This window comes from Rhinopithecus roxellana, chromosome 11 (assembly GCF_007565055.1).
Source record: "Rhinopithecus roxellana isolate Shanxi Qingling chromosome 11, ASM756505v1, whole genome shotgun sequence".
Classification (NCBI taxonomy): domain Eukaryota; kingdom Metazoa; phylum Chordata; class Mammalia; order Primates; family Cercopithecidae; genus Rhinopithecus; species Rhinopithecus roxellana.
In genome coordinates, this window is record NC_044559.1 from 135,890,995 (window position 1) to 135,905,127 (window position 14,133).

Here is a 14,133-nt window from a genome sequence, read left to right on the forward strand (position 1 = left end):
GATCTCGCCAGTGTTCCTGTGCAAGGACCTGACTGGGGAAGCTCAAACGTCATATCATGGCTTTGCTGGCCAGGCCCTGCCAGGCGACTGCCGGAGGAGCAGAGAGGAGGGGCTGGCGAAAGGTCACAGCTCAGGTCAGACTCATGCCGAACGCCACCCCTCAGAGGCCTGGGGGGGTGCTGCAGGCTTCATTGGTCTTGCTTTGACAACCAGGCCTGTATCTCTGAAGGACGAGCTTTTTGATTTTAAAGTTACATTTATTATGTTGCCATTAAAAGGAATGGCAAAACCAGCAATTACTTTTGCATCAACCTAATATTAATAACCCATTTTGGTTTGGCATCATGCTAACCTCTAACCAGCGCCACACTACTTACACATCATATAATTTCCTCTTCCCAGTAGCCCTATAAGGTAACTATACAAGGTGTGCTATTGTCCACACCTAACAGAGGAGGAAACTGAGCCACAGAGAGGTCAAAGTTCTGGCCTATAGTCATATAACTGAAATCCAGGCATGCCCTTAGCCCCAAAGACATGCATCATCTCACTGCCCTGACAGGCAGGTTCAGTACTATTATGCGCCGTTTTGCAGATGGGGCTCTTATGGCTGCGCAGAGAAGTTAAGTAATTTGTCCAAGGTCACACAGCTAGTAAATTGGCAGAGCCGCATTTGGAATCAGCTACACCCTAAAGTTTTCTTTCTTAACCTTTACATTTATTGCTTCAGCTGCAAAAGCAAATTAAGAGTCAACAAGACTTAGTGGTGGGGGGGAGATGGTTAGACTGCTGAGAAGGAAAACCTGCAATGAGTCCTTTCAAGTTCCTTTGAGGACCATGTGGCCTCATTCCTGGGCTAAGTTCAGACCATGCTCGTCTCTTGCCTGAAGTTGGCTCCCAGAGTCCCCCATTGAGGACTGATCACGAACCCCATCCAGACACTGCCCATCTTAGGAGGAACTTCAACCAGACACATGCACACAGTCTCATAGTTTCACTGTTCTTCCTTTTACTTAGAAGGAATGGGGAACTGCCCCAGAATCCTGGACAAGAACATAGGTTTTGCAGCCAAACAGCCATAGGTTCGAATTTCTACTTTACTACTTACTAGCTGTGTTACCTTGGGAAAGCTGCTTAACCTCTCTGAGCCCAGTATCCTCTGTAAAATGGGGGTAATAAGAGTATCTACCTCACTGGATTTGGGTGGTAAATGAAAGAATACAAGTAAGATATTTAGCACCGTCCCTGGCTTAGAGTAAGCACTTAATAAATATAACTATGACAATTGTTATGGTTATGAAGTCAGAAATAATGGCATCCAATCCCAGAAGCATATGATACTGCCCTCTGTGTTCTAACCAGAAGAATGGCTAATAAGAGCTCTTCTCATGTGCCAGGCACCAATTTTTTTTTTTTTTTTGAGACAGAGTCTTGCTTTGTCGCCCAGGCTGGAGTGCAGCGGCACGATCTCGGCTCACTGCAAACTTTGCCTCCCAGGTTCAAGCAATTCTTCTGTCTCAGCCTCTTGAGTAGCTGGGACTACAGGCATGTACCACCATGCCTGGCTATATTTTGTATTTTTAGTAGAGACGGGCTGGAGTGCAGTGGCACGATCTCGGCTCACTGCAACCTCTGCCTCCCGGGTTCAAGCAATTCTTCTGTCTCAGCCTCTTGAGTAGCTGGGACTACAGGCATGCACCAACATGCCTGGCTATATTTTGTATTTTTAGTAGAGACAGACTTTCACCATATTGGCCAGGCGGGTCTGGAACTCCTGACCTCATGATCTATCTACCTTGGCCTCCCAAAGTGCTGGGATTATAGGCGTGAGCCACTGCGCCCAGTCAACCAGGCGTCAATCTTAATGCTTCACAGGTATTACCATATGTAATGCTTATAAGCCTTTTAAGGTGAACATCAGGAGGCTGAGACAGAGAGAGGCAGCACCTCCTGCCTTGCATCCCAAGCTGGTGAGGGGCAGGCTGACTCTAGGGCAGCAGTCCCTAACCTTTTTGGCACCAGGGACTGGTTTCCTAGAAGACAATTTTTTGGGGTGGGAGGGATGGGTTCAGGATGAAACTGTTCCACCTTGGCCCATAAGGAGTGCGCAACCTAGTTCGCTCATATACACAGTTCACAATAGTGTTCTCACTCCTGTGAGGATCTAACGCCTCCGCTGATCCAACCGGGAGCAGAGCTCAGGTCATAATGTGAACAATGTGGGAGCAGCTGTCAATTCAGAGGAAGCTTCGCTTGCTTGTCCGCCGCTCACCTCCTGCTGTGTGACCCGGTTCCTACCAGGCCTTTAATCACCCTGTTGCCCTGCCTCTCAGATGAGCCCTTAAAATCCTGGAACCCGCAAAGAACACAGGCAGGGCTCAGGGTGTGCTGAGCAAAGCAGAGCAGGCTGGACGGGGCTGGGTGACCATTTGAGTGAAATAGTACAGATTTAAACCACCAGCTTTGAACTGTTGGGACAAATTTTCTTACTTCCTTGGGCCCCTGTTGCTTCCAGGTTGCGGTCAGAATCATTAAGTCCTGAGTGAGGAAACCTTAGGGGTAGGTCTTGCTGGTAGAGACTGCAGTCCCAATTTTACAGATTCAGGCCAAGGGCAGGCATTGTTCTCAGGCTGAACAGTTTCCTGGCCAGGCCTCCAGCACAGGGCAGAGGGGCTGGGCTGCCACACACAGATAGGGACGGTGGGCCCAGGGAAGGTGGAAAGGTTCTCTCTCAAGTCAGCCCTTGTGTGGGCGAGGTGGAAATCAATCGGGGCGGGCCTTGCCCATTGCACTCTGCTGGCTCTGACCCCTCAACTCTATTTTGATAACCATCTGGAGTCTCCATACTTGAACTTGTCACCCTTGACTGAGTCTCCCAGAAACAGTGAGATCCTCCCACAGGACCTAGAGATATCTTCTCAAGGGGAGGGACTTCCTGCTCCACCCCCAGCCTCTCACCTCAGGCCCTTCCCAGGAAATCAGTGTTTGTGCAAGCCTTGCTCCCTTTTCCACATCCAAAAGGCATTGACAGTTCTCCAGCAGAGGTTGCAGTATGCACATCATGGCTCAACATCCTCTTCTTCACTCAGCTGGCTTTGATTTACCACAACCCCATGACATCAAAATATTCAGTGAATTATTCTCATTTCTATGTGTAGATCTCAGTTCCAAGTTCCATGTCCATGTTTTTCTACCCTGTCTGTTGTTAGACTGTAAGATTTATGATGGGCACAGTCCTTAATTTTTTAGTCACTACTCTAAGAAGAGTTGAGGGAGATTAGGTGCCACAAACTCCAATGCCTACAAGGAGCCAGGCAGGTCACATAAATGAATGAAGTAGGCCAGGTGTCATGCGATAGGACATGGTGGAGACTGGCAAAGTGCTAAGGGCTTGCCTGTGTGCCTAAAATGGATTGGATACCCTTCAGCTGCAACCAAGTATTGCCAGTTGAGGTTGCAGACCTACTATTGGCAGATCTTGAAACTATTCAAGAAAAGCTGAGAATCAGATATTTTCTGCAAAATCTTATTTCTAAATGCTGATACTAATTTAAGAACATTTAAAAACCACTCTGCAGGCCAAACAAAACCTGTGAAAGAGCTGCATTTGGTCCTCAAGCTGCTAATTTGCAATACACAATCTCTGGGGACCTTCCAGGCCTGAATTGCTCCAATTCCACAGCCCAGAACTTCTGGCCCAGAGGGTGGGCTCAGTCAATCCTTGCTGAATGCATGAATGAGTAATTAAATGAACAGATGGGTGGGCCCACTGGCTATCATCTGATTACAGATCTGTGAAGGAGCAATGTCATAACAGTGTTGGGACATTGAACTAGTACGTGAGAGTTAGTTTGACCAAGAGTGGAATTGTTTGGGTACACCACCTTCAAGTGTGCTTGCATCCCTCCCTCTTGCCTCCCTCCTTCTACTGGGCATGGGGCCCAGAACTGAAGACAAGCCCCACACAAGTCCCCCGCCCCAGGATGCCAGGTGAGTTCGGAGGCTGCTTTCCTCAGGCCCGGAGGTAAAGCAGGACTCCGTGAAGCAGGGACAGGGCATAATGAACAATTAGTAAGGTACTTAATCACCCCTGGATATCTATTTTTCTTAAATCTTACTTTAAATTGCACACAATTAAAAACATACACAGCAATTAGGAATTAGCAAATGTTATAAGTTCATTATAATATGGAGTGTTTAACTTACAATAGCACAATCAAGTGAAACATCATTTTTGTCCCTGTCTCTCAATGAATTCTGTCTCAGACAGCTATGTCATTAGTCCGGGAGGGCATGGTGAAGGCGTGCATGTGTGACTGTGGGCCAGGAAGAAATAAAGAAACACACAGCCTCATGGGTGGCAGCCTGGCAGCCCCATGGCCTGCTTCATGCCACCTGGCTGAACAGCACCACCAACCCCTCTGAATGTCACAAGTGGCCAGGATAACAGCTATCCTAACACCTACTGTGTGCCAGCAGTAGACTGGGCACTGTGTCTATTTACTATTTCTAATCTTTATAACTCAGCCTATCATGGTAAACACCCAGGCTCCATCGGTTACACAGATTGCCCAAGGTCAAATCGCGAGTAAACGGTGGAGCTGCGATTCTTGCCTGGGTCTATGAGACTGCAAAGTCCATCCTCTTTCCAGACCAGCACACGGCCTGGAGAACGGGGAGCCTCTGCTTTTCCTTACACACATGACAAAGCTGTATAGTACCCAAGGTTCTCCAGGAAAGCACTGGCAGGGTTGAGATGAAAGCCCAGAAGTCTGAGCCCTGCGTTGAGTACTTGTCTATTCTGGTATGGCAAATACCACGGGACGTATACCATTCCTTTATCTAGGGCCCATGGTGGACATAACTGATCTATTTCAGCGCTGTTTCTTGTACTTCTTGGCAACCACAACCAATCACAGGTGGTCCCTGTGAGGAAACGTAGTTGGTATCCTCAGCAGGTCTCAGTACAACTGCAAATGAAAGAATTTTCATAACTGAGGATGTAGAACCTCTAACCAGAGTCTGGTGACTTTTTTTTTTTTTTTTTTTGAGACAGGGTTTCAAAAGACTGGAGGGCAGTGGCATGATCTCGTTTCCCTGCAGCCTCAACCTCCCAGGCTCAAGCGACCCTCCCACCTCAGCCTCCCGAGTAGCTGGGACTGCTGGCGCACACCGCCATGCCTGGCTAATTGACTGTTTTAAAATTTTTTGTAGAGATGGGGTTTCGCCATGTTGCCTAGGCTGGTCTTGAACTCCTGAACTCTAGCGATCTACCAGGCTCAACTTCCCAGAGTGTTGGGATTACAAGCGCGAGTCACAGCACCCAGCTGAAACCACTGTCTTTTGAACAGAAAGGGCCTTAAGCATGTGGCACAAGAAGGGGCAAAGGGAAAACGAAAGGATGAAGCCAAGTTCTGATGTCTCACACACCAGACTCTGTAGGCTGAAGACTGAGGCCCGGGCCACACAGTGAGCTGCATGGCCTCCTGTGTACCTGCCGGGGATGTGGGGTGCTCGGGAGGCCGAGAAGTCCAGGAACTGGATCCATCTGAGCTGAGAAGAGTGGAAACATTTTGGATTTTACATTTGGCTTTGCTTTAAAAATTTTTTTGGTTTGTTTTTCTGACATATATTTATTGTTCAAACGGCTCTGTAAGAACATTAAAGGACATTTTGTGAAAGAAAAGCCATCATCCCTAATCCCCCACCTCCACTCTCACACAACTGTTTCCATTTTCTCTTCCCCGCTCTGATCCTCATCCACACGCATACCTATGTTCTCAGAGCAGAAATCGGTGTGCACGGAATACGGTCCGCTGCTTCCTTCATTTACCATGACAAGGCAGACACGTTCCTGCATCAGGGCAGCCTTGGAAATAACATCTTTAACATGGCTGCGTTTAAAGATCATATACCATAATTTACCTTTGAGTTGCTTACTAGATCATGAAGTTTCTGTGTTTTTTATATTCTATGCTGCAGTGAATATCTTTGTGCATCTAGCAGTTTTCCTTTGATAAATTGTTTTCTAAGTGTAAGGGAGTGAGCCTATATGAAACTTTTGTATAAACATCGTTATGGTTTTTTATACTTGCATTGACCTCACATGTATAAAGTCTTGAAAGTTGAGAGCATCGTACTTCCCTAGATCCTGTGGCAATCATAGAGGGGCACATGTGTTCCCTCACAGGAAGGAGGAATTGGAGGCTAGAAAGTTAAGAAGCTGAGTTTGGGTCACCCAGCAGATAAGGGGCCTCATTGGAAATGGCAGTTGTGTTTCAGGCTCCTTGTGCAAAGCTCTCTCACACCTAGAAGCCCTAGGGTGCCGGGTGGGGGATGGGACATGGGGGGTGCAGTATCCATAGGAAATGGAAACAGCAGGACCAAGAGGAGGGTGAGACCTCTCTGGTGGCTTCCCCTCCTCATGGAATGTCCCTTCCAGACACAAGGCCCTGTCAGACTTTTTAATTAAGAGAAGATGCTTTTTAGAGGAGGCAGGGGCACCCTGGGGAGACCAGACTGTGTTATCAGATGCTGATCGCTAGGAAGATATCTCCCTACTGCTGGGCTGCACAGAACTCCCTCCACGCCCCCCTGCAGCTGGACAGCCCCAGACAAGGGCTCTGCTGGGGAGGCCGGGCGGATGTCAGAACTCTCTGTAGACGAAAAGTCTGGGTGGTCTCCACAGCTCTAGTCCCTTTCTGTCAAGGCACCGGGAAAGCCGCAGCCCCAGCCCCAGCAATGGGCCGAGTCCACCTTGGCCACTAGCAGCATTCACTGCCTAGGAGCAGGGTTTGCCAGTTTTGCCCAGCGAGGTCCATTCCTCTCCCCTCCCAGCCCAGTGGGGTCTCCCAAAATGGGACAAGTGACTTGCAGGCCACACACGGCACCACCCTTGTCCTTGCCCCCAGCCTACCATCCCAATCAGGGGTTCCATGGGGCTGCAAGGATGATGCCCATGCCCAAGATCAGAGGGTTTCCTGGGTCCACACCAGCCCAGCCACCCCACTCTGCTGAGTCTTAGCCAGATCGGCAGTCAAGGGCCACGTACTGAGAGCCGTTGCTCGATATGTCTGGCACTGCTCCATGTTGGTGCTGGGACTACAGAGGTAGAAAAGACATCTTCTAGCAGGTGGCCTTGGGCAAGCCCACCTCTGAGCTTTAGTGTCCCCATCTGCAAAATGGGGACAAAGCAGCAACTCTCCTGTCTCACAGAAGAGTTAAAGGAGATAATATATGTGAAGCGATAAACCAGTACCTGACACATAATAAGCGCCATACAAATACTGGCTTATATATTATTATCATTTCTAGCTGTAGGTAATAGACAATAAACAGAAATAAATAAATGGGAAAATGTACACACTGATGACTGCTATAGAGTGGAGGGGGCTGGAATTTGGGAAAATGCTTTAGCCTGGTTGACTGAAGAAGGCCTTTCTGAGGAGGTGGTGTTGGAGTTGAAACCTAGATAATGAGGAGGTGGCATAAGAGAGTCCAAGGGATGGTCACTGCACACCAGCACGGCAAGTGCAAAGGCCCTGGGGTGGGAAACCGAAAAAAATCCTCTGCGGTTGGACCTGTGATGTCTATTACAGTATCTGCCAGCCACCTGTGGCCCTTAAAATAAAATTGAAGTAGGCCAGGAATGGTGGTTCACACCTATAATCCCAGCACTTTGGGAGGCCCAGGTGGGTGGATCACTTGAGGTCAGAAGTTCAAGACCAGCCTGGCCAATGTGGCAAAACCCCACCTCTACTAAAAATACAAAAATTAGGTGGGGATGGTGGTGCAAGCCTGTAATCCCATCTACCTGGGAGGCTGAGACAGGAGAATCGCTTGAACCAGGGAGGCGGAGGTTGCAGTGAGCTGAGATTGCACTGCTGTACTCCAGACTGGACAACAGAGTGAGATTCTGTCTCAAAACAAAACCAAAAACAAAACCACAATAAAATTAAAATAAAATAAAAAATTCAGTTCAGTTCCTGAGCCTCACTAACCACATTTCAAGTGCTGAGTAGCCACACGTAGCTGCGGCTACTGTATTAGACAGCGCAGGTAGAAAATATTTCATCCTCGCAGAACGCTCTATTAAACAGCTCCGCCCTGGAGTTTCAGGAGAAGAAAAGAAATGGACATGAAATGAAGCAGGAAAGGCAGGCAGGGGCCAGACCTCAAGGGATCTTGAAGGCCAGGGCAGGGAGGAGCTTGGCATTTTTCCCAACAGCACTGGGAAACCTTTGGGGTGTCCAGACTTTGGCAAAATTATTTTGGTTCAGGGGTGGAGGGGGAGCTCCCTTCCTGATGTCCCTGATTCTCCCACTTCTCTGAACCTGAGAAGTCTTCAGAAATCAGAGCCAAAGCTGAACAGATGTATTCATTGAGCCCAACACTCCCATTTTCTCAAACCTACAGTTGTGAAGCATATGCAGGAATGCTACAGAAACTCCCAGGACCTGGATTCTCCTGAGGGGTGCATGGCTCCCCTTAGTGAAGGCGGAGATGGAGCCCTGCTCTCAGGATCCCTGGCCCATGTGCTGGTCCCTGTAGAAAGGCCCCTGCAGTGCCTGCTGTGCCGTGCCATCCAGATTCCCGTTTAGGGAATGAAGGACTTGTCCCTTTATGTGCTAGGGTGCTGCCTGCAGATAGCTCTCGGGCGTCAGTCCTCTGCAGGAGTGCCTTGGCTAAAGAGCCACCTTGTCCAAGAACCCCCTTCATGGCCTGGCCCCCTTGGGGCAACTCTGAGGGGCCATCCCAGTTCCAGAGTTACCTGGGTGGGCTGAGGCCATCACTGAGACTTGGCACAGCTCATTGTCTTCCATTGCCCATGTCTGCTGCCTTTCACTTCTCTCTCTTCCCCTCCCCTTTCGATGGTGTGTATGTAGAGTCTACTAGCTGACAGTCAGCTTCCCAGGGAACCTGGTCTGCCTCAGCTCCCCCCTCAGCATCACAAGGAGAACAGCCCACCGTTTGCCCATTGGTAAAAGATAGCACTAAGAAGAGCAGTACCTGAGCAGGCTGGCAGAGACCTCTCAGTAGGTGGCTTCCTTCAGATGCAGGAGGCCGTTGGAAGGCCCCTGCATTAGACATGCGCCATGGAGTAAGAAACCCTGTTTCTCGAGTGTCACCTCATGCCAGGCAGTTTAACATGTGGCTCCAGGTCCTCTCCTGATGTCTCTTAAGAGGATTGTTATCCTCATGCCACTAGAGACAGGGCCGAGGCTTTGAGAGAACCCAACTTCCTGCAATTTCTTGATGCCAGAGCTGGGATTTGAACCCAGATCTCATGGATTCCAGAATCTGCCTTTTGCCCTGTATTGTACTGTGTCACACAGTCTAAACTTACCTAGAGTTCCAAACTCAGTGATTTCATGAGTTAATATACAAATTCATTTTAGAAACGTGGACATTTAGATCTCAGCCGTGGACATTTGGATCTGCCTTTCCTGTAGCCGAGAACCAAAGTGATCAGCGCCTCCCTCCACCTCCAGCTCACCCAGTGGGAGTTTTATGGCTCCAGGGCAGCCACCAGCTAATGTCTGTCACAGTCACTATGCATCCAGGATCTGCAAATCCTGCTTTGATGTGCTAACAGCTCCTAATGGGAACAGTGGCTAATAAATCATTAAGAGGAGCCCAGGATGACCAACTCGTCCTACTCTCCTGACCTCTGACCTTACTCGGGAGCTGGCCATGGGGCCCCGTTTCAGCCCCATCCCAGAAGGCACTGGGTTCAGGGAAGTTGGAATCACCTGGGCAGCCCACACCGGGTGGGGAGGACTGGAAAAAGGCCAGGGACATTGTGACTTCTGCAGATGAGAAAAAACACCTGTAAAGGAGTCACTAAGGGAATCGCAGCAGAGGTCTACCCTGGGACAGGTCGAGGCAGCCTGGCAAGACAGCAGGAGCTGCCATCCTTGTCTCTAGCCCCCGAACACAACAGTAGGCTACACACAGTTGGCCCCACATGTTGCGAGGGTCAGGGAGTCCCACAGAATTGGGGCCAGGGCTAAGATCAAAAGGAGATGTGAGAAAGAAGGAAAAAATATCCTCTCTTTTTCTTAAAAGTAAATAAAAATAAAAACGTGCCATTGTGCGGCCATGATACGACCACTCTCTCCAAAGACAGAGCAGAGAGGCTGCCGAGCCGGTTGGCGACTGTGGACCATGGGCCTCCATGATGGGGCAGTGGGAAATGATCAGGGGGCACTGCTGCCAAAGCGCCCCCCACCCCCACTCCCTGTCCCCTGCACCAGGCTAGGCAGCTGGGCCTCTATGACAGCCCCAGGACCCTCCTGGAGGAAGCAAGAAAGGGATTGAAGGCGAAGACAGCCGCTTCTGTCCCTGATGGGACGGAATAATGGAGTTGAGACCTGGAAGTGACCTTCTACCGGTTTAGGGTCAGAAACCTGTTCTCTGAAAGCACTGTGATGTCAGAACCTTTGAAAATTCTAAGACATTTTAAAAAATGGTTTAAACACTTCTCTTTGGGTTTGGTAAAATTGTTAAGAGAATTCCAGCCTGTCTGAGCCAGAGGGGAGGAGGGGAGGTGGAGATGAATTGCCCACATGGGTCAGGTGGAGCAGGGGGATATCAAGGCACCCTGGGTGTCTGAGTACAGAGGCAGCGGCAGGAAATCCCATGGGAACAGCACCACAGAAGCAAAGGCAGGCTGCAGGCTGCAGCCCTTGGCTATGCAAATATCCATGCTAGGTAGCACCTGAGCCACAAGGAGAAGGTGAGTTGTGGAGGGGACTCTTAGGCCCTCACTTTTCCTTAAGTGACCCCCTTGGTACCAGCTGGCTCTTCTGTGGGGAATGCTTCCATTTGTTTTCATAAGGGGAGGGCATCCCTTTCTGGTCCAAGAAACATCCTTGTCCCTTTGCCTCCAGAAAGACACAGCAGAAGTGTGGCATGGGGAAGGCAGGTGACTCAGGCGACAGGTGAGAGGATGGTGCGTGGGTCCACACCTGTTGGCTGCTCTTGCTCTCACTCAGTAGTGTTTTTCTTACACACTGAGTGATCCTCTGTATCGGAGGTTTTCTTAGGGGTATCCTCGGGGATGAGCTTTGGAGCCAAACAGACCTAGGTTCAGATCCCAGCAACTCTTAATAGCTCCAGAGCCCCAGGTAAGTTTCTTTTAATTTCTCTGAGCCTCTGGCTCTTTATAAAGTGGAACTAATAGTACCAGCTTGCAAGGTTGTTGGAAACATATACACATATGTAAGGGTCTTGCACTTAATAAGTGCTTGGGAAATGGCAGCTTTGCTTCTTATTACTAAGCCACCCTGCGGGTATAGGATGATTTTAATTCAGCTCAGGCCGACAGCTTGCTCACACTTCGCCAGCAACCTCAGCTGGGCTGCTTTGTGACACTCAGATCAGATGTGGCCATCTGATCCATCTTCCCGGCAGCCTCTGCAATTGTCCTGACCCCTCCCCCAGAGCCCCTCAGCCTCAGCTGGTCCCAGAGGCTTCTTCACCTCCGTGACTCAGAGGTCTTGAGCAAATGACTGGAGACTCTATCTGGCCAGACAACCCCCATTCTAGGGACCCAGACAAGCTGGGAAGAGGAAGGAGGTGGGCCAGGGGGCAAGAAGTGCAGTTTCCTGCCTGTGTTCCGAGCATGCTGGGTCTCATAAGGGTCTTATGCCTTCAGGTCAGGGGCCAGCCCTTTGGAGGAAGGGGAACTCCTCCCTCCCAGACCAGCCCCACACCCACTGAGGACCTTGACGGCAAAGTTAAGTTTTCTTTAGGTTTCTTTGCTGTTTCTGTGAGGCCACAGATGGAAAGGAGAAAGAGAGTGAATCAGAGCCTCTCCCCTGCTGCTTCGGAGGGAGGCCCTTGTCCCTTCCTCCTAGGACTCCTAATCCCTCCGCCAGCAAACGCCATTCCTCCCAAGCTGAGATGCTGCAGAGCCGGAGGCTTATATACAGACCTCGTTATTTATTGGGAGGCTTAGGGCCAGGACAAGGTCTGCAGGCCACAGCCACATTCCCTTCTGTCCTGGCTCTTCTCACCTGTGTCATAAGCCTGGAGGCAAGGAGAAAAAGCAGGAGGAGAGAGACAGAATGGGGAAAGAGATGAGGGGATGGGAGGGAGGAAGGGGCACTCGTGCTGAGGGCCTACTATGTGCCTGGTCCTGTAGGAGATGTTTACGGGGTGACCTAATTTAATAGATCGCAGTAGGTCACGTTTATCTAATGTGCGTGCATGTGTGAGCAGTTCAGAAATGTGTGATTTGGAGACAGAATGGCATGGTAGTCAACAGCAACAGTTTGGACGGTGGTCCACACCCCAGCCCTGACTCATATGGGATTACCTTATATACACAGACACATCATTTCGCTTCTCTGAGCCTCAATTTTCTCATCGGCAAAATGAGTATAAGAATTTCTAGCTGTTAGGGTTCTGAAGGAGCTGGGGTCAGGCCTTAAGCATGCCGTCTGGCACCCTGTAAAGTAGATGGAAGCTATAATGAGGAGGAAGAGAAGGAAGAGGCTAAAGAGAGACACAACAGAGAAGATGAAGAAGCAGGTGAGCGTCAAGAAAGAGTGTCCCTCTGCTGGGCTTTACCTGGGATTTGGCTAACTTCAGTTTTCTAGCAGCACCCTGGGGTGAGCCCCTAATGAGGGCAGTGGCTCCCGCTGGGAAGCACCCCCACTTGAATCAGGGGGTTCTAAGCTGCCAAGCCTCAGGTTCAGCTGCAGCTGCCATCACTGTTCCGGCCCCATGTGCCTGCGCACCCGGGCTCACCAGCAGCCACGGCAGAGGAGGGAGCTCCAGGGAAACTTCCTCTGCCCCGTGGGGATTTGGTCCCTCCTGGTGCTCCCCTCTGAGAATCAGAAAGCACCCTGTGTCTTTAAGGAGGCGCCTATTGGGAGCACAAGAGGGAGGAAGGTTAAGACGATTAGCTGGTGCTAACAAATTTAGGATGTGGAAGAAGTCTTTTCTTGGCTGTCCATCAAAGGAAGGATTGAATGTCCCTGAGCTTGGAGAGAGCAGAAGAAGGGGAGGGCAGGATGGGGGAGGGGAGTAGAAGGGTGTTCTGAGCTCACCAGCTGAGCCTTCTCCCTGGATGCACCTTCCCGGGGCAGTGGGGGCGTGCAGGAGTTGGGCGGGCAGGCATGCTGGGCTGGTCGTCTGTCCCAGTGCTGGCCTCCCCATCAGCCTGTCTGTCTGTCACCGCCCCTCCCCCCAACCCCAACCCCAGCTCGGGTTATGTCCAAGCAGCTGGGCTGAAAAGTGATCCTGGAGGCAGAGGCCCTTCCTGTTGATTAAGAACCAGGACACTCTCCCCCAGCCCCTCCAGTGCCACCAGACCCTTCTTCATCCAGGACCCTGTCCTGGGGCCACCCCCAGTCCCTTGTTACCAACGGCTGGGCTGCTCTTCCTCTAGGTTCCTCTCTTGGTTAAGAAAGACATGCATGGCCTCCCAGAGAGATCACAGACTACTCACAAAAGCCTTCATAAAAGTTTATTTCCGGCACGGGCTGGAAGGAGGGAGGGCACGGGAACCGTGTCATGTCCAGGAATGGTTCATTCAGAACTGCCTGGGCACTGGCCTTGCGCCAGGCCTTGGGGAAACAGACAGCAAGGCACTATCCCTGTCCCTGCCCCCAGGAAACCCCTGTCTAATGGAGGGAAAAAGATGCAAACAAAAAGATATGCTACAGTGAAATTTAGCAGTTCAGTGACTTTCTGAACTCATTGAGCAAAAGGATTACCTGAGTTGCTATCTAAATGCAGATTTGCAGACCACAGGATTGGAGATTCTGATGTTGTCAGTCTGACCTGGGCATCTGCATTTTTAGCTGAGCAGGTGATTCCGCTGCAGGTGAGGTCAGAATTGGTTTGGAAAAAGGCTGAAATGTCTTTTTCCAAATCAGGGAGCAGGGTTACTGCTAAGAGGTGATGCAGGGGCCTTGTAGGAGGCAAGAAACACTTCCCAGGGAGGCACCTGAAGCTGGTTCCCACTGGGGAGGGGCTGCAGGCTGAGGGAAGGGAAGTAGTGATGCAGGCTAGTGGGTTGGGGATGCCTACTTTGATGCAGCTGCAGGGGTGGGGGTACTCAGGAGGTATAAGAAAAGAGGACGAGGGCCGGTGTGGTGGCTCACGCCTGTAATCCCAGCA

The 14,133-nt window shown here is 50.4% G+C and overlaps 1 protein-coding gene across 3 annotated transcripts in view; it reads right to left on the minus strand.

Moving 5' to 3' along the window:
- The window catches only part of COL13A1 (collagen type XIII alpha 1 chain), a 164,750-nt gene that overhangs the window by 106,940 nt on the left and 43,677 nt on the right, over positions 1-14,133 (minus strand). The gene's annotated exons all lie outside the window — the stretch shown is intronic.